General features: G+C 48.2%; 1 protein-coding gene across 4 annotated transcripts in view; it reads left to right on the forward strand.

Annotated features, from left to right (window-relative positions):
- The window catches only part of STK33 (serine/threonine kinase 33), a 1296925-nt gene that overhangs the window by 716999 nt on the left and 561492 nt on the right, over nt 1-18434 (forward strand). The gene's annotated exons all lie outside the window — the stretch shown is intronic.

The following is an 18434-nucleotide window of genomic DNA, read 5'->3' on the forward strand; positions in this document are numbered from 1 at the left end:
AGTGAGATGGGGCACCTGAGAGTTTGGTAGATGGTGTACTCTGTCGCATTTGCGAAGGTGATCAGAGAATGATAGGTGACATCCTACTTCGCTACGCGTAAGATGCAGGTGCATTTGAAACAGTGATCTTGCTTTCTCTACAAGTCGTGGAACTGTTTCTAGTCATGGAGCAGGTCCCACGCAAAGCCCCACTCTCGCTCATAGTCTTCAGAGAAGCTGAAGTCAAAAATGTACCATAAGTGCAAGAAAGCAGAACTCTGATCCATCCTGCCACTCAAAATCATTTGAGTGTTGCCAGGATGACACTCCAGCGTGTTCCGTACCTGGTCTCCTCGTGCCCTAAATATTCCAGGGCAGTCTTCGACTCTGCATCAAGGTTGGCCAAGATGAAAATCTTTAAGGCACCCCTGGCTTCTTGTGGTATTCCTTTGGTACCCATCAAACTGCTGGAGCCTTGAGGTGGACTTCCACTGGTAGGCCCTCACCAGTGCTGACTGCCCCCTAGAAACCTGCCTTTGGCCCCTTACTAGCTCCTATCCCAGCTTCTTCTCTGGTTCATAGGCCCAGGCCAGTCTCTTAAGTGTTGGTGCCTCTGCTGATTTCACCAACACTGGATACCCCAACACTGGGCTTCGACCCATGACCAATATTTGCTCACACCAGGCCTATGTTGTGCTATGAGATTACCAAGGTGCAACCAGTTGTCACTTAACCAGTTCCTCAGACTCCTCCTTTACTCTGTGTGCAGAGTGCTCATTGCACTGATGATGACGAGGAGGAGAACAAGGTCCTCTCCTCTCATTACATTGATGAAGGACTTTACCTAGGCCTTTAGAATGCAAGTGGGCTAGAAACTTCCTCAGCGACCGCTCGGGACCCTCCATTTGGTCCGCAAATGGAGAAAAGCCCCTTTGCAGCAGTGCGCAGCATGGCAGAGGAGTTGGATTTACAACTGCCTATGGTTGAAACCAAAGCCAATTTGCTGAATGAAGTACTCCAACCATGGCTAACTCTAATAGATCCTGAATTGCCATTTAACGAGGCACTCACAGACACCCTCATGATCACATGGTCAAACAGATGCTCAGCTCCTCCAGTCAGTTGAACTGTGGCCTGACAAGCCCCTGGCGACTCTGAATTTCTGATAAAACACCCTACTCCTGTAAGCATTCTCCTGCAGGCATTGATGAGTAATGTGAATCCAATAGCTTCTTGTTAGTCCTGACTTTGGTGTGATATTCTCTCAAACCTTTTGCCATCACCCCTCCTGTTTTACTGAATTAATTTTTGTTGGCTTTAGGACACTGTGCACTTTGCCACTGCTAAACAGTGGTAAAGTGCTCTCTCCTTCAAACATAGTAAAATTGCCCTACAACTAATTTGCACATTTTCTTTTTGATAATCAACTTTATTGAGTACGTAAAACAAGCATAATTCATTGGCAGCAGCTCATCAATCAGCATGTACAATAGATCAATAACCATCAAAAATAAAGGTAGGGTCGGTCCAGTCCATTCCAACAGCTTCTCGTATCGAATGGGTAAGGCATTACGAGGCATAAAAGAGCAACAGAAAATCATGGCGGTAGCCTATTGAACCATTTCCCCCACACTTTGCGGAATAACTCTGGGCACCCACAGGCCTCGAATATGGCCTCCTCCTGCGTCCCGCACCAGTCCACCCCCCTCCTCAACCCCCCACTGTTGGCGCCCGGTCCGCAACCAATGCAGCGCTATGTCTCTCCTGGCCACCGCCACCGCTGTCCCCAAGAGCCGTTTGTCCAACCTGGAACCATCCAATCCATCAAAAACCCCCAGCAGTATCAACAGATGGTCATGCGGGACCACCCATCCCAGGGCCTGTGTGAGCTCCCGTTACATCCCCACCACCCCACCCCCCTCCCCCCAGAATGCGGCAGGCCCTGAAGGCTCATAGGGCAGGGTTCATTGTATGTCAAAAGTAGGATATATTTATTTAAGTTTTACATTTCCTGGCAGTGAAAAACTCCAAAAGTCCTTTTTTCACTTTTGTAAGACCAATCATTACCATTGACTTACACTGGTTTGCCTTATCACATTCAATAAATGATAACTTTGGATTGGGAGCAGGTAAAGATATACTATTCACATTCAAAAGAATAGTAATTTATAATCCTCTTTAATGGTGAAATTGGGTTTTAAGTTGCAATTCTAAAAAAGCTACTGTTATAAAGTTGGCTTTTTCTTGTCCCAACCAAGAGTGTCCGGAGTCTCATGACTGTGAATGGCTCTGCCGTTAGGTTTTGTGTATTGCTTACACACAGTAACACAAAGAGGGCCTAGGTGTGGACAAGATGGGCTGTCCTGTTAGGGTGATTGGTGAGGGACTCTACCCAAAGGACTTTGCCTCCTACATATAGAACGAAATCTGACACCAGGTCGGGCCTGCCTTTTATTTGGAGCCTTGACAGGGGAATGGGAACCAGATGTGGGGCTAGGACAAGGAGTTCCCCCACATAAAGGCTGGCACCACGTATAAATACCGGACCTCTAGAGCCAATCGTTAGAACAATTCTGGGTCTGTGGAAGTTATAGAAAAATTACTGCCCTGCTGCTAGAGGACATCGCTAGTGCTTGTAGACTACCCTGCTGTCCGAGAAGGAAGACTGGACCTGCTTGCATTGATCCCAGGATAACTAGAGTGACACCAAGGGTCCTTTGGCTGACCTTCTGCGTTAGCTACAGAGACACAACACGTTTCAGAGACCTCCCTGTAACTGCCAGTGAACCTACTGCAACTGGACTTGCCTGAGCCCTCTTGGCCTCTGCTGTAGTGAGCCCCTGATCCCCAAGAAGTGCCTCCTCGGACCCTTGACCATTGGCTGGGATCAGAGTGTACTCCTCCTAAAGAAAGGTGAAAATCCTGTCTTTTGGGGTCCTCACAGCTGCGAACCGGCCCATTCGCCCAAGTCTCTGACGCTGTGACATCCACAATGCAAAGTTTGATGAGGCCTGTTCTTTGCGTCTAAACTTTAAATTAAGGCCTAACCCCACGTGGGCTGCTAGGGATACAGTGCGCACTACTTAAGTAAATTATAAACATTCAAAAAACTTTTCAAATTAATCCACAGTGTATTCAATGCATTTAATTTATTTAGGCCATCGATAGAATCAAAAGACTGTTCATAGAATCAATTCATGTCATTTACAATATGCATTGTTTTTGAAATATTTCATGAACCACAACCCAATGCATTTCGGGACGTTCTTGTCCCTTCGTCAGGGGTTCCAATTGTCAGCTGAAAAGAACAAGGAAACAATATAAAACGATGCCGTATTACATATTTACAATAAATCAACAGTTAAACATCACATTTAAAGATCAAAACTTCAAAAAAACATTTCTTCTATGCAACTACAAGACTTAATCCTACTTCACAAAGATCACAGGTGAAATCTCAGTCAAAAATGAATGATCAAGTGTGAAATACATATTCATGTAACCAAAGCTAAATTCACTGGTAAACTAATAGCGAATATAACCAAAACATACCTTGTCAAAACGTGAAAGACTCTGTCTAAAACAAAAAGAAGTATGAAACAAGCAATCACTATGACTAATAAATGTGAACGCCCAGACCTACGTATACTCTTAAAATCAACGCGTGCTCACCTTAACGAAAAGACGAACGTCGTGGTTCAACCATACAAAATTAAATGATGACGACTCTGTTAGGGGACAAGTGTCTGCAATTAGTACTAGCGTGGTTGTGAGTGAGACGCTTCGTGTAACCATTATTTTGACAATGCGCTCACCTCTATGTAAACGAACCTATATAGTCAGCCTATACGAAGAATCCTCTGTACCTACAAAAAATAAAGGTAACATCAGTACCTTTAAAAATAAAGCTAGTGAGCAAAGTACGAGACAACTAGCGAACAAGGCTTACCTAATTTCAATCCGAGTAGCTCCGAACTAACCCGCGTAGCTGTTTCAACGATGCACTTCCGTGTCATCGTACTCAGCTTATAAACATAGTTTCCGGGTAATGAATCGCAATAGACAACAGACTATACCTGAATCGTACTATCAGCTCTAAATACGATTATTTAAACGCGCTAGAAATTACGATGTATGAGAAACACGTCTCACATTAGAACGAATGATATTATAAGTGACACGAATGTCAGTGTATTCTCTACAAAAGTCGCCACTACTATAAAAAACGAGCGTCATGGTTCAACCACAAATAACTTTGTGACGAACACAAAGTCTAAAAATAAGTGCCTCACGATTGCACGACCACAAAAAGATATTGAAACAGCAAACCTCAATATTGTGTGTAAATAAAACTACATAAATGATCATTCTAAAACTGCCTGCCTTCTGCTAACACCTTAACATGCATTGTGATAACATCAACATCATTGTGAATTACCTGCCTTCTATTTACACCTGAAATGTATGTAGTAATAGACTTTCATGCAAAAGCACCATACTTCTTAACCCTGTCCATTATGGTTACCATCTAGTATGTAGTCAGATGTGTATACCTAGTGTGTCATAGGATTCGTGGAGGCTATTTAAGGCTGTCATCAAGCCCATTGAAATATATTTAAAGGAAACAGCTCATTTCAAATTTGTCATTTAACCCCAATGGGGTCAGAGTTTGTAGTTTTTTGATCCAGAAAGCCTCGCTACGGAGAAGTGCCTGATCATTATCTCTACCTTCATGTCGGGATACTACTTCAATGACCTGGCATTTGATTTGTGCAATAGTATGTCTTTTCTCAATCCAATGTACAGCCAATGGTGATGTGCCATTTTGACTTTGAAGGTAACTTTTTAGCAGGACTAGTCCCTGTGTCGAATCGGCGCTTCATTTCGATCAGCGTGAACTTATGACATTCCCCCAGTTTAGTGTGACCAGATGACTGTTTGTGCTTTCAGGTGCTATTTCCCCTTATAACTTAAATATTTACCATCTCCAGTTCTACTGATTGGATTTTTGTCTTTCTGGTATTATTTTATTTGGTACAATTTACTTTAGTTTTCTAAATTGGTTTGGGATTTTTCTTGTCTAGGGTTTTGACTTTTTTGCTTTTTGGGCGATTCATAAAATACTTTACACATTGCCTCTACGTTAAGCCTGACTGCTTTGTTCCAAGCTACCATTGGGTTAAGCACAGATTAATTTAGTGACTTTTGTGCTTTGCCATGACAAGGATTGTATTTGTTGCCTGATTTGGGCTTCCATCCCCCTCAGCCACTAATCCACTTTCTTGAACTTTCCCCTCAACCCTGCCCCAGATAGGAACAAATATGTTTTGATAAGCTAGCCTACCCTATGCTTCTTGAACTCGGTGTGCCTTCTGAGCACACACATGCTTTGTGGGTAGTTGCCAGCAATATTTTACCAGCTGTGCCGAAGACCTAGGAGCCTCTTGCCCAAATAATTCAGGATGGAAACGGACCAGCAAAATATTTACTGTGCTTTCAGACCCTTTTCACATGGGCCATGTACCAAGCAGGGGCTACTAAACCTCAAACGTGGTCCTACTAAAGATGTGAAAACCCGGACTAGAACAGCCCCTTTAGCACTTGGTTCTCAGTGGTAGCAGTGGCGAGCAATCACAGACTTCTCAGAGAGGTGGTGTAACTCAGGCTCATCACTCAACAAATGCACAGTCCTTTAATAAATGATTGCCTGAACCATTGCTGGACTTTCAAGACTTTCAGTGCACACAGGAGGTAAATGCTGCATATATGAAACTGTACGCAGTATTGATTAGTCTCCTGGTGTTGGAGTTTTTCTGCTCCTCTTCCCACTTTTGACCCTGGCCTTTCCTTTATGGTACAGGCCGTTCTCTGACAGTACTTACTATGTTTAGGATCTGGTGCAACTACACCCATATTCTTGTTATTGTGTACAGTTTTTGCTGGATACCAGACTTGGGCAGTCAGGCACTTAGGGCAGGAAATGTGACCGTACATCATGCAGGGGATATTCCGGTTCCTTGCAACTCACTTGTCTGAGGCCTCTGTCTGTACTAGGAAGGTCTGACTGTAGTCAAGGACCTTCAGTAGCCGTGCATTGCACATTGCTCTCTTCAGGTCCACAAAAACCTGACAATTCTCAGTCCACATCACCTTCTTGGGCTGTTTCTTGCATGGTGTCAGAGCTGGCTTTGGGCAGCTGTAATCTCATTGTTTGTTACCAAGGGCCTGTAGTAATCCATGAGACCTAGAAAGGCTCTCACCTGTGTTTGTTAGGTGGTACCTCACACCCAACACAGATCAAATATTGCCATCCAACGGCACCCACCTGATGCCTAAGGTAAACAAAAGTCAACAGGCTCCCCATTACTTGGTTGCAGTGATGGCCAAGTTTGCCTCCTGTGTCCGTACCAACACCTGTTCTGGGTGCCTCAGGTGGTCCTCCCAGAATTACTAAACACAGTGGTGTCATCCAGGTAGGCCACAACAAACTCCTCTAATTGTAATGAAACATAGTTCACCAGTCACTGGAATGTGACAAAAGCATTTTCTAGCTCAAAAGGAATTACTTTAAACTGAAATAATTGGCTTTTTTTTATAAAAAAAAATACAGTGTTCCCCTTGGCAGTAGGCAGTAAAGCAATCTGCCAGTAGCCACTAATCAATTAAAAGCTGTTCAAGTACCTTGCAGCACCTATCCAGTCCACAAGCTTATCAGCTCAGGGTATCATGTCTCCATCTATTTAGTGACTTGTAGCCATACAAAATCACACATATTTGTAGGCACCTGGACACCTAGTCTGCCACTTGTCTGTGGCCTCCAGTTCCTCATTGTTCCAGATTGATCCGGTGACATCTCCGCTGACCGGGTTTTCCTGCTGGGGTTTTCCCACTCACCATCTTCCTGCCAACAGAAGCCCCGCCCACCCCAGGACCTACTTAGGACAGGCTGCATCGCCGGGCCATCAGTAGGCCTCTGGATACCTAGCCTGTCACTTGCCTGTGGACTCCAGTTCTTGCTTGTTCCAAACTAATCCAATGACACTGCCGCTGCCCAAGTTTTCCAACTGGCGTTTTCCCTCCTGGGTTTTCCCTCTTACCGTTCATCCGGCCAACAGAAGCCCTGCCCACCCCAGGACCTGCTTAATGCAGGCCAAAACCCGGCAAAGTCACGCCTGTCTGCACCCAGCGCCACAACCCCTGGCCCTCCCACACCCTGTAGCTATACCATCACAAGCTCTACATCTTCGACCCTGGACACCGCAACTAACACTGCCACCACATCTCCCACGCTCCACAATCGCACCTTCTAGCTGCACCCACTGCCATTTTACCAGCCACAGCACACACACCAGTCCACCGACCAGCCCACCCAAAACACAACACTGACATTACATGAACAAAAATACCAACTTGCATGTGCCCTTCTCAACACACGCTCACTATGCAAGTATTCCATCGAATTAAGGGATCTCAACACCACTAAGCATGGGCGAATTTTGCGAATTTGCGATCCACGAATTTGCGGATTTGCGAATTCGCGATCCGCAAAATTCGCAAATTTGTGCGAATTTGCGGATTTTTGTTTTTTTGCGTGTTTGCGGGGTTTTTTACGTATTCGCAGGTTTTTTTTATTTTATTTTTTTAATTTTTGAAAACCTTTATTTCACAAGAGCACACAGCTATTCAGCCTAACATCCCGGAGGCAAGGCAGCATAGTAGGCAGAGCATAATAGTGCAAGTCAGGTACGGCAGGAAATCATAGGTTTATTTTATAATTTTATAACAATAAGAAGAAAGACGCCAAATGGCGCCGAAGAGTGGCAATGGGAGAAGAATACAGCAAGGAATAGAAGGCCGGGAGGAGAAAGAGACCAGCAGCTCAGAAGTACAGAAGAGTGTAGGATGATAGGAGGGGGGGGGAAAAACAGGATCAATCAGTTATCGTACACAGTCGGTGTCATAGGTCACAGTGACAGGTGCTCATCCAATGAAACAGGCTCAGGCGGCAGACACACATCACCCCGGTAAGAGTTCCAAGCACCCCACACCCTGTTCCATTTGTTAGGTTTACCCCTGGCAACATAGACAGTCTTCTCCCGGAACATACACCAATCCATGTTGGCTTTCCATTGTACCACAAGGGGTGCCGTAGTGGCCCCCAACCTCTGAGCGATGTCTCTCTTGGCCACCATATTGCCTAGGGTCACCCACTGAGTTTGGGCTGTGTTGTGATCTGTTGGCTCCCAAATGTTGAGGAGGCACCTACGAGCTTCCGCCGCAATCCCCACTCCCGACACTTCGCTCATGACCCTGTGAATCCTCCTCCAGTAGGACGCTATGGCCGGACATTCCCACAATATGTGTAAGAAGGTAGCGAGGGCACCACAGCCTCGACGACAGAGGCTGTCGGGCGAGTAACCCATGTGTATAAGGCGGGGGCCAGTAACGTATACCTTATGCAGGATTTTAAATTGGACCAGACGAAGCCGAGATGAGATGGCAACCTCCTTAGGGGAGGACACCGCACTCTGCCAGTCCTCCTCGTCAATCTCCAGGCCATCCGCCACCCACTGGTCTCGCAACCCAAGGAGAAGGTCAGTGCGGACATTAATTAGTTTTTTGTAAGACAGTGAGATTGCGCTATCGGGCATATGGCCGTCCAGCACTCTGTCCTCCAGCGGTGAGCTTTCCGGGATATCCTCCCCAGGGGTAATAGCAGAAAGCAAGGCATGCCTCAGCTGGGCATATCGGAAGAACTCCGAGGCACCCAGCTGGTACTCAGTCTGTAGCTGGGGGAAGGTCTTGATAGTCCCTTTGGAAATCACATCCCCCACCCTAGAGATGCCAATGAGGTCCCATTTGTCAAAGCCCTTGGTGTGCCATAGTCTGCCCAACATATCGGATTCATACAGAGGAGTGAAGCTGGTCAGTCTGCCCTGCCATCCCTGCACCTTGGTGATCGTACGCCAAATAGATACTGCCGTCCTCGTGGGACCGGACATATGCCGATCCAGAGATCTGGAGTAAAGGGCTCGGTAATAATTACCACCACTCATAAGCCACCTGTCCATAGCGTAGCCGGGGCTATTCACCGGCCCATAAAACCCGTGGTTGAGGGCTGCAAGCTGGGAGGCCCAATAATACCTACGCACATCCGGTAGTGCTATGCCCCCGTCATACCACGGGAGCGTGAGCTTCATGATCGCCACCCGAGGGCGGCCATCCCAAAGTAGGGCCCGCTGAAGACTCTCAACTTCCCGAAAATATCGGGCCGGTACCGGGTCTTGGGTGTTTTGTAGGGCATACAGGAATCTGGGCAAGGACATCATTTTAAACAGGGCCGCTCGGCCAAGCAGGGAGAGCGGGAGCTTACGCCAACCCTCCACGTCGCGTCGAAGGCGCTGCAGTGGGGGGAGCAAGTTCTGGTCGTATCGAACCTTCGGGTTCCCAGAGATGTAGATCCCTAGGTACTTGAAGCCCCGTGCGGCCACCTGAATGTTGCAGCCTCTGGGGAGGCGCGGCGTGTCCCCTTTCAATACGTATAGGGAGGACTTGACCCAATTGATAATCAGGCCAGAGTATCTCCCAAAGTGTCTGAGCACGTCACAGGCAACAATGAGAGACATTACGGGGACGTCAGATATAGGAGGATGTTGTCTGCGTACAGGGAGATACGGTCCTCGAAGTCAGGTGACCAGGTGATACCATGGAGGTCAGGGTGGAAGCGCAGTGTGGCCGCCAGGGGCTCGAGAGCCAGGGCAAAAAGGAGAGGCGACAGGGGGCAGCCCTGCCTGGTACCCCTGTGAAGGACAAAAGACGTCGACAGGCGACCATTCACGGATACATTAGCCATTGGGCTGGCATAAAGAAGTTTCACCCAGCTAAGGAAGACCGGGCCAAAACCGAGCTTAGCTAACACTGCCCAGAGGTAATTCCACTCAATGGAGTCAAACGCCATGGTGGCATCGAGGGATGCCAGCACAGCTGGCTCCGTAAGAGTGTGCGCCCTAGGCAGGGCGCCGTGAAGCCGTCTCAAATTGAGGGCAGTGTTGCGGTGCGGAATAAAGCCCGACTGGTCCGGGTGCACCAAGTCGCCAATAACCCCAACCAGTCAGTTGGCAAGCAATTAGGCGAGGACCTTGGGTTCGGTGTTCAGGAGGGAGATAGGCCGATACGAATGACACACATCCCTTGGTTTACCGTCTTTGTGGATGACCACAATAGTGGCCACCCTCTGGTCCAGGGGGAGAACGCCGGCGTCTCGCGCCTCCAGGAACATAGTACGGAGATGCGGGGAGACCACGTCAGGCCGTATCTTGTAGAGCTCAGCCGGGATTCCCTTGGGACCCGGCGCCTTGCCAGATCTCAAGGAGCGGATCGCAAGGGCAATCTCGTCAGAAGATATGTCCCTGTCCAGATCATCGCGATCCGCCTCAGAGAGACAGGGAAGATCCACGGTCGAAAGAAGTTCTGCCGAGTCGGCCTCTGAGCAGTCAGAAGTGGAGGTGTAAACACCCCTGAAATAGTCGGCAAAAGACTCGGCAATGGCGGAAGGGTCAGTGACAGGGGTTCCATCTGCCCCCAGGATCTCAGGTACAACCAGACTGGCCAACTCCCTCCTGTCCAACCAGGCCAACAGCTTGCCAGCCTTGTCTCCCACGTCATAGATACGGCCCTGCTGTTCCCTAGCCAGGGTCTGGGCGGCATTCGTAGCGAGATCTCGGTACTCCAATTGCTTTAGGGAAAGCGCATGGAGGAGGTCTGGGTTAGGTTCAGGATCCAGTTGGGCTTCGAGGTTCAAGATCTCTTCCTCGATACAAAGGAGATCGGCATCTCTATTCCGACGGGCCTCCGCTATTAAAGCAAATGCCTCGCCTCTCAGGACGGTCTTGAACGCCTCCCACAGGGTCGCGGCCGACCCAACCGAACCCTCATTCTCGGAGAAGTAAAGGTCTATAGCCTTGGCCAATAGGGCACGGGTCTTTGGGTTCCGAAAGTACCAAGGATTGACCGTTGCCGGTCGCACCGACAGGGCGATATCGAAGTCAAAGGAGACCAGGAGCGGTGAGTGATCAGAAACTCCTCGCGCCAGAAAACGAGCCTCAGACACGGCCGTAGCGTGAGCTGCCAAGGTAAGGATGTAGTCTATACGGGACAAGCTACCATGTGCGCTGGACAGGAAGGAGTACTGACGAAGCGTGGGGTGTAGGAGTCTCCAACTATCTACAAGGCCCATTGAATCTATAAACGGGTGCCAGAGCAGACCGAATTGAAGTCACCCCCAACAATAAGTAAGCCGTCAGGCAGAGCTAAAATGGCGCCACCAAGGTCCTGGAACGTGCTGGTCTGTAGGCCAGGCGGGACGTAAACTGAAAGTAGGATGAGGGCCCTCCCCTCCCACCGCCCAGCCACCGCTGCGTAGCGTCCCCTATCATCTATCGTAGTGACGTCAATCTCCAGCGGAAGGGAAGCCCGGACAAGAACGCCCGCCCCCCAAGAGCCTGAAGTGAACCCTGAGTGTGCCACCATCTTGTACCCTTTGCGATTGAGCGCCTTACATGAGTTCCCAATCAAATGTGTTTCCTGTAGAAAAACCACATCAGGCATGTGACGCTTGAGCATTTGAAGCACAATTCCCCGTTTGATTCGGTCACCCAACCCATTGATATTCCAACTGATAACTTTTAATTTCCTACCCCCATCATCGTGGCACCCTCCCCTCCCCTACCCGGCCCGAGAGACCCTTGCAGAATCAAAAGTGCAACAATATACATCACCCATTGCCGAAAGAAAGAAAACAAAATCACACTAAGAGACATTCGAACTTGTCCCAAAACACCTCCCACCCTGCACCCCTGCAGCAGACTAAAAAGCCCCCCCAACCAGCAGTGTGCCTGTCGCCCCATTAACTAGTCTACAAAAAGCCCCAAGAGGAGTAAGGATTCCCCGCGGACACCTCCCGCCGCCCCCCATGAAACGACAGGAGATCCAATTGCTATTACACTGAAAAAGGGACGAATGTCACATATAGCAGGACCACCAACCGCCAGTGTCCTCGTAGTAGAGCCAGTTCTCACAAATCAGCGCCACCAGCAGCGCCCCCTTCGCTGTTCTCCCGGTCGTCGCTACGCTGTGGTAGGGTGTCGAGCCATTCGCTTACGTTGTCCGGAAAGTCAAAGAACAATGCACGGCCTTCGTGCTCGACCCGCAGCTTGGCCGGGAACATCATCGAATACTTGAGTCCCATGTCCCTCAGTCGCCGTTTCACTCCCCCGTAGCTCTGGCGTTGTCTCTGCACCGCCCTGGTAAAGTCAGGATAGAAGTGCACCTCAGAGTTCTGGTACTGTAACGGTCCGTGCCTCCTGGACGCCTGTAAAATTGCGTCCCGATCCCTGAAGTTGAGGAACCTAGCAATGATGGGTCTAGGTGCCGCGCCCGACTTTGGCGGGCCACCTGGCACCCGATGTGCTCGCTCCACCGAGAAGAATTTGCTCAACCCGGGGGGGAGTAAGATGGTTCTGTATCAGGTCCTCAACGAACAGGTCTGCCGATGCCTCTTCCGACCCTTCCGGAACACCAATGATGCGGACATTCTGTCGCCTGGCACGACCTTCATAGTCGTCCAGTCTCCTGGAGAATTGGTCAGAGGCGAGCCGTAGGGTCCGGACCTCGGTTTGCAGGTCCGAGACGTCGGTGGTAAGGCTCGAGGTTTTTAAGTCCAGCGATTGCACCCGATCGTTGGTTTTACTCAGGTCGGCTCTGATGAGGGTGAGATCCACCGCCAATGTGTCCACTTTGTGGGTCAAGACCTCGTGCTGTTTCTGTATTTCGGCTCGTATGCCCGAGATGGCCCCCATAATGTCACTGAGGGTGGGCTCGGACCCGTCTGGCGAGCCCGATGAGGAGATGTCCTTAGTGGAGGCCCCCGGTGCAGGCGAGATGCGCAGTTGAGCATATCTATCAATCCTGTTCTGCTGCACTTGGGACTTGCCACGAACTCCTTTGTTCGATGTCTTGTCCGGGTCGCCCTTGCCCGCCATGTTGGGTCCGATGAGACCGTGGGGCCACCACACACAGCTCCGAGCCTAAGGTGCGCCGGGCCGAGGTTGTAGGACAGATGTGGAACACAGTCTAGTGGTAGGAGACACAGCAGTATCGGAAATTCCGCCAGTGGGGTTCACCACCCAGCACTACGCATCCCAATCATGCGGAGTGACGGAGACCGAGGAGACAATGGCGCTTCCTTGGCAAGGGACATCACACGACGTAGCTCAGCGTAGGAACCTCCGATTCGAAAGCGGGAGGCAGGCTCCGCATCAGTGACCCGTCAGCAGTCGGAATCCACCTACGTGGAACAGGATTTCGAGCAGGATTATTGCGGAGGGTCGGAGGGTCTGCGGAGCTCCGAGCTTACGCGGCCATCTTGCTTGCCCGCAAAGCTCCTCCTCCTCGCAGGGTTTTTTTGCGTGTTCGCGGGGCTTTTTGCGTCTTCGCGAGCCGCTTGCATAGCGAAGTTACCCATGCAGTCGTTTATGGGAGAGGGAGAGAGATAGATAGATAGATAGATAGATAGAAAGAGAGAGAAAGAGAGGGAAAGAGAGAGGGAGAGAGAGAACGAGAGAAAGAAAGAGAGGCCGGATCTCTGAAGGGCCAGATTCCTGAGTTGCCCCTACAGAACATACAGCTTTTTATTTTTAGCAAAATGCATATGAAAATTGTGCTGTAAAGGTCTCTTTTAGTTTAACCCCTCCTAACAACTCCAAATGGGTGTATTTGCCATCCTCTCCCTTCTTCCTGTTTTTTATATCTGTAAGTGCTTCCTGATGAGGTTTAATTCCTTGGACAGGTGCCTCGTTGCCTACTTGTAACTATTCTCTGACCCTGCTTCAAGGGTCAGAGCAGGGTCAGAGAATAGTTGCAAGTAGGCAACGAGGCGCCAGGAAGCAATTAGCAGCAGGTGTCCAAGTTGAAGTTAATTTGTTTGTAACCCTTTTGTAAAAGGTTACAAAGAAATTAGGTTCAACTTTTGCACCTGCTGCTGTAACCCTTGCTTGGCTGAAAATTCGTCCCGCTGATTCGCGGATTTTACCGCGATTTCGCGAGATTCGCGGATCGCGAAATCGCGGAAAACCCGCTAATTCGCCCGCGAAACGGATTTTACGCCCACCCTTAAACACCACCCTCGCACCCAACATCGTCTTCTTCACCAATACCTGGTGTTGGAAATGACCCTTTTTGCAGGGTTATCCCCAAACTTTTTGCTTCTTCCTCCTTTGTTTTTCCCGACCTGTGGTTGTTGGTTATAGGACTCTGGGCAATTTACCACTGCAGTTCAGTGCTAAAGTGCATATGCTCTCTGCGTAAATTGTTATTGTGTTTGGTTATCCGTGTTTGGCATATTTGTCTTACCATTAGGTCCCTAGTAAAGTGCACTTAGTGTGCCAGGACTGGTAATTCAAATGCTGCTAGTGGGCTTGCACTGATTGTTTTTTAACAAGGAGAGGGAATATTATTTGAGCTTTTAGGTCCGGCGTACATGCCCTAGAAACATTTGAACAAAGGAGGGCACAAAGTTCCTAGGTGAACCTGTGGTCACCAAAACACTGCCATAACTGGTGCAGTCTGGCAATGCGTTACGGGGGGTCAGTGAAGGAGAGGGGAAATTCTCCTTTCGGAACTAGGGCTCTCACACACCCAGCAAGCTAGGTGTCATGCTTCATCATATAAGCCTGCTCCTCATTGGGCCGGCGCTGCAATGCCCAACAGGCACCCTTAAAGGTGCTCTTTGCCGGAGATCTTTTGTTACTTGCCGTAAGGGTGCAGTGGGTGTGAGGGGCCTAGTCCTATGTAGATATGTGTGGTGCCGTTTAAAACAGGTCAGAGTGTCCTAGTGCAAACTTTATTCTATTCGGTACCCTGCCTGAATAAAATAATAAGGGAGGGGTAGCCTGTTTTGTTTACTATGCAACAAAATACCTACTCTACTCCCAGATGGTCGACATGTTTCTCGCCCAACAATGATCAGTGGCGATTCTTCAGGACCGTGAATGAACAATATTATGGTGCAAACTATCTTCAAAACACAGTGGAAATGGTGCAATGCTACCTGCCACTGGTAATCTCCTAGAAACTTGACTGCTAGGGATGTGAAACCATCTGTAATAAAAAGCAAACGTAAAAAACACAACAGTCCCGGTAGTATAAAGTATTAGTCAAGGAACTTTGTGTATGTGTGGCTTAAATGTTGAAAACAAGCCTAGAGTTCCAAGTAGCTAATACCAAAATCAGTGATCACTACTTAAAATCACAAAATAACTTCATTGAAAGCAGGGAAACATAGAAAACATCAAACAAGACAGATAAGAGCAGTACCCCATCTCGTGAGTAGAATGAGAACTCACCTAAGGCTGTGTAGAGTGTGGCCTCTTCTGGTGCAGCGGATTTGAATAGACACCCAAATAGTGGTGTCACTATGTGAAAAAGAGGTAGGGGACACGTAGTAATTAGGATTAGCAATCATGATAGTGGAGGCACTGTCATGGTAAAGTAAACGTGAAGTAGGGAGGGCCACTGCCTCCCAAGAAAAACACACCGGAATCAAAGTGGTAGTATCAAACAGCCCATTTTAGTTTGACCCCAGTAGCACCCTGCGTAGCCTCATAGTTGGTGCTTGTGGTAGAAAATGCGCTGTGTCAGCGCTGCCTGCAGTGATCCGTAAGTGGAGAAAACATACAGGCAGTCGCTTGCACACCCCGCTATCCGCACCAAGTGGGTTAAAGAAACACCAGGGGGCGTCCCAGGGCAACCAAACGCCAGTGTGGGACCATTACACAAACCACAGCGAAAGCGTTCATGTCATCCAAGGAAAAGCAACGCGGCCATCCAAAACAAACGTACCCTACCCTGACAGGGCACCAGCTTACAAACACGCTTACCAGTTCCTAGTGTGGAACTGTATGACGACCTACCAGCTCCGCCGCTCATCAGAAAGGTGTCAAAGTTTGCGAGTGTGGGGCTTAAGTATCTTGCCCAGCAGCGAGGGTAACGGCGAAGGCTCAAAACGGGGGCGTGGCTTGGTGACTACACCGCGAAAAGGGTGAAAGGTAAGCCCTTGAATAGAGAAACACGACGGCCATTTTAGAGTTTCGCCAGGTGTGGTATACGCTTTGAAGGCACCAGGTAGTACGCTGGAAAAGTAGATATTTCAGTAGTACTAATCACAAGAGCCAAAAAAATATTGATGGCTATAGTGGGAAAAGAACCACAGTCACAGTATTAGAACTATTAAGAAGGTGCTAGTGGTGTCAGAATCCTTTGTGGTATATAGTATATTTCCCTATGTAGAGCTTAAAACAGGGGAAGAATACCAGCGAGAAAGAAAAGTACCACCATATAGATGTTAACAGGTATGTGAAACAGCCATATAAGATACCGCTCATTGTGGTGAGGTTCGGGTAGTGTCTGTGTAGTCAACATTAGTGGTATAAAGCTATATACAGCACTGTGTTCAAAAAGGTGAAATACAGAGCTCAGACGTTGTAAGGGGATGGGTATTCAACGAGTCTCAAGGCAAAATAGTGCTTACAGCCTGGTTTCCCTCAATTGAGTAGGGTTATTAGCCAATGGGATGATGGCAAGAATGCTCATAGTGGCTGTAAACCAATATCCTGTAGAGTACTAATACCCGTACAGACAATATTGACCTCATGACCGGGTGATACGGTCAGTTGTTGAGCGAGCCCCATGGGATATCATTGTTCAGGCCACAGTTAGCCGTATTAAGGCGTGCACCCCCCTCTGTTCTAGCCTAAAAAGGCCTGTCTGTGTGATGGTTGGATGGGCTTACAGGATGAGCCATCTAAGGCTCTCTGGAGGGTGTTTTTTCTCGAAATAATGTGTATATAGCCTAGTGTTGGTTTCCCCACAACGAATATTGCTTTTATGTTCCGTTATCCTGGTCTTAGCTGCTCTCATGATCATTCCAACATAATGCTTCTCGTATGGGCATGTCAGCAGGTAGACGCAGCGACTAGTGTTGCAATTAGTATGCCTCATCATTACGAATGTAAATATGTCAGATAGTTTGACTTCTTTCGTTGGTTTTGTTTGTGGGCAAACGGTACAAGACCCACGGGGTAATGTCCGGTAACAGGGGGAAGGCCCCATGGGCATTTTTGTGCGGTTGCAGGCTTAGTAATGGGTCTAGTATGTACTGATTGTGCCACCCACATAAGTAGCCCTGAAAAGATGTCTCAGGCCTGCCACCGAAGTACCTGTGCGCCGTTTGCTAACTGCTATGTCGACCTGGTCATTGTACCCACTTGCCAGGCCTTACCCTTCCCTTTTCTTACAACCAGGACACTCCTATGGTAGGCCCAAGGTACCCCCCTGGGCAGGGTGCAGTGTATATTAAAGGTAGAACATGTACTAGTGTGGGTAACATGTCCTGATAGTGAACTACTGCCAATTTAGTTTTTCACTATTGAAAAGCTATCTTGCCCATAGGACAGAATGAGGACTGCTGTGTTACATGCTTACCTGCATATCTTCCCATAGGAGCGAGATAGAAACTTGGAGTTTGGTATCCCTCAACTCTGAATTTAATAACACATCTTATAGGAAGGATGGTTTTAAAATCCTGTGTTTGAAAATAGCACTTTTAGAAAGTGGCTATTTTTTGGTTCAACCTTTCTGTGTGCCGCTGCCTGTTTGTGGATTGACTGTCTGGTTTGAGAGTGACAGGGGCTGGAGTGGCTCCAGGAGTCTGGGTGAGTCAGCACTAGGCTGAATAGACCTATCTGCATTTGGAGTGGTGGGAGGAGTAGCACCTGGGACTGGATATGGCTGTGCCTGCCTTACACAATGCTGGCTCCACCTCCTGTGGTGCATCTGATGACTCTGGCCCACACTGACAAAGCAGAGTGCACCCAGAACTGGTTTGGACTGGGTCCAGAGCCCCTCACGCATTTATTTATTTGATTTATTTCGTTATTTATTTTGAAAGGTTTATAGAGCGTGGACAAGACCCTTGCGGGTATCAGAGCGCTTTACAGTAAGTGAGGTTAATTATATAATACATAAAAAAACAAGTAAGTCAAATATATATAACATCTTGTGCAAACATAAAGCAAAGCAATAAGGTGCAAAACAGGAGAGCCTGATGAGTCATGACTATGGTAGATAGGATGATTGGGTTGACTAGTTTGATATCGGATACGAATGTTCTCACAAATTCTTAAGTCTGTGTTTAAGTGAATTTTGCCATAAGAATGTTTTTTACTTCCTTTTTGAAAGATGCAGTGGAGGAGTTCAGTCTTGTTTTTAGGGGTAGGGCATTCCATATCCTAGGCGCCATTCCTGAGAAGGATCGTTTATATGTGTTTTTCTTGTTTAATCTTTGTGGCTTCAGTAGTAGGTTTTCCGCACTAATTGTGGATTTTATACCACCAGATATT

Source organism: Lissotriton vulgaris, chromosome 2_1, assembly GCF_964263255.1.
Source record: "Lissotriton vulgaris chromosome 2_1, aLisVul1.2, whole genome shotgun sequence".
In the NCBI taxonomy this organism is placed as follows: domain Eukaryota; kingdom Metazoa; phylum Chordata; class Amphibia; order Caudata; family Salamandridae; genus Lissotriton; species Lissotriton vulgaris.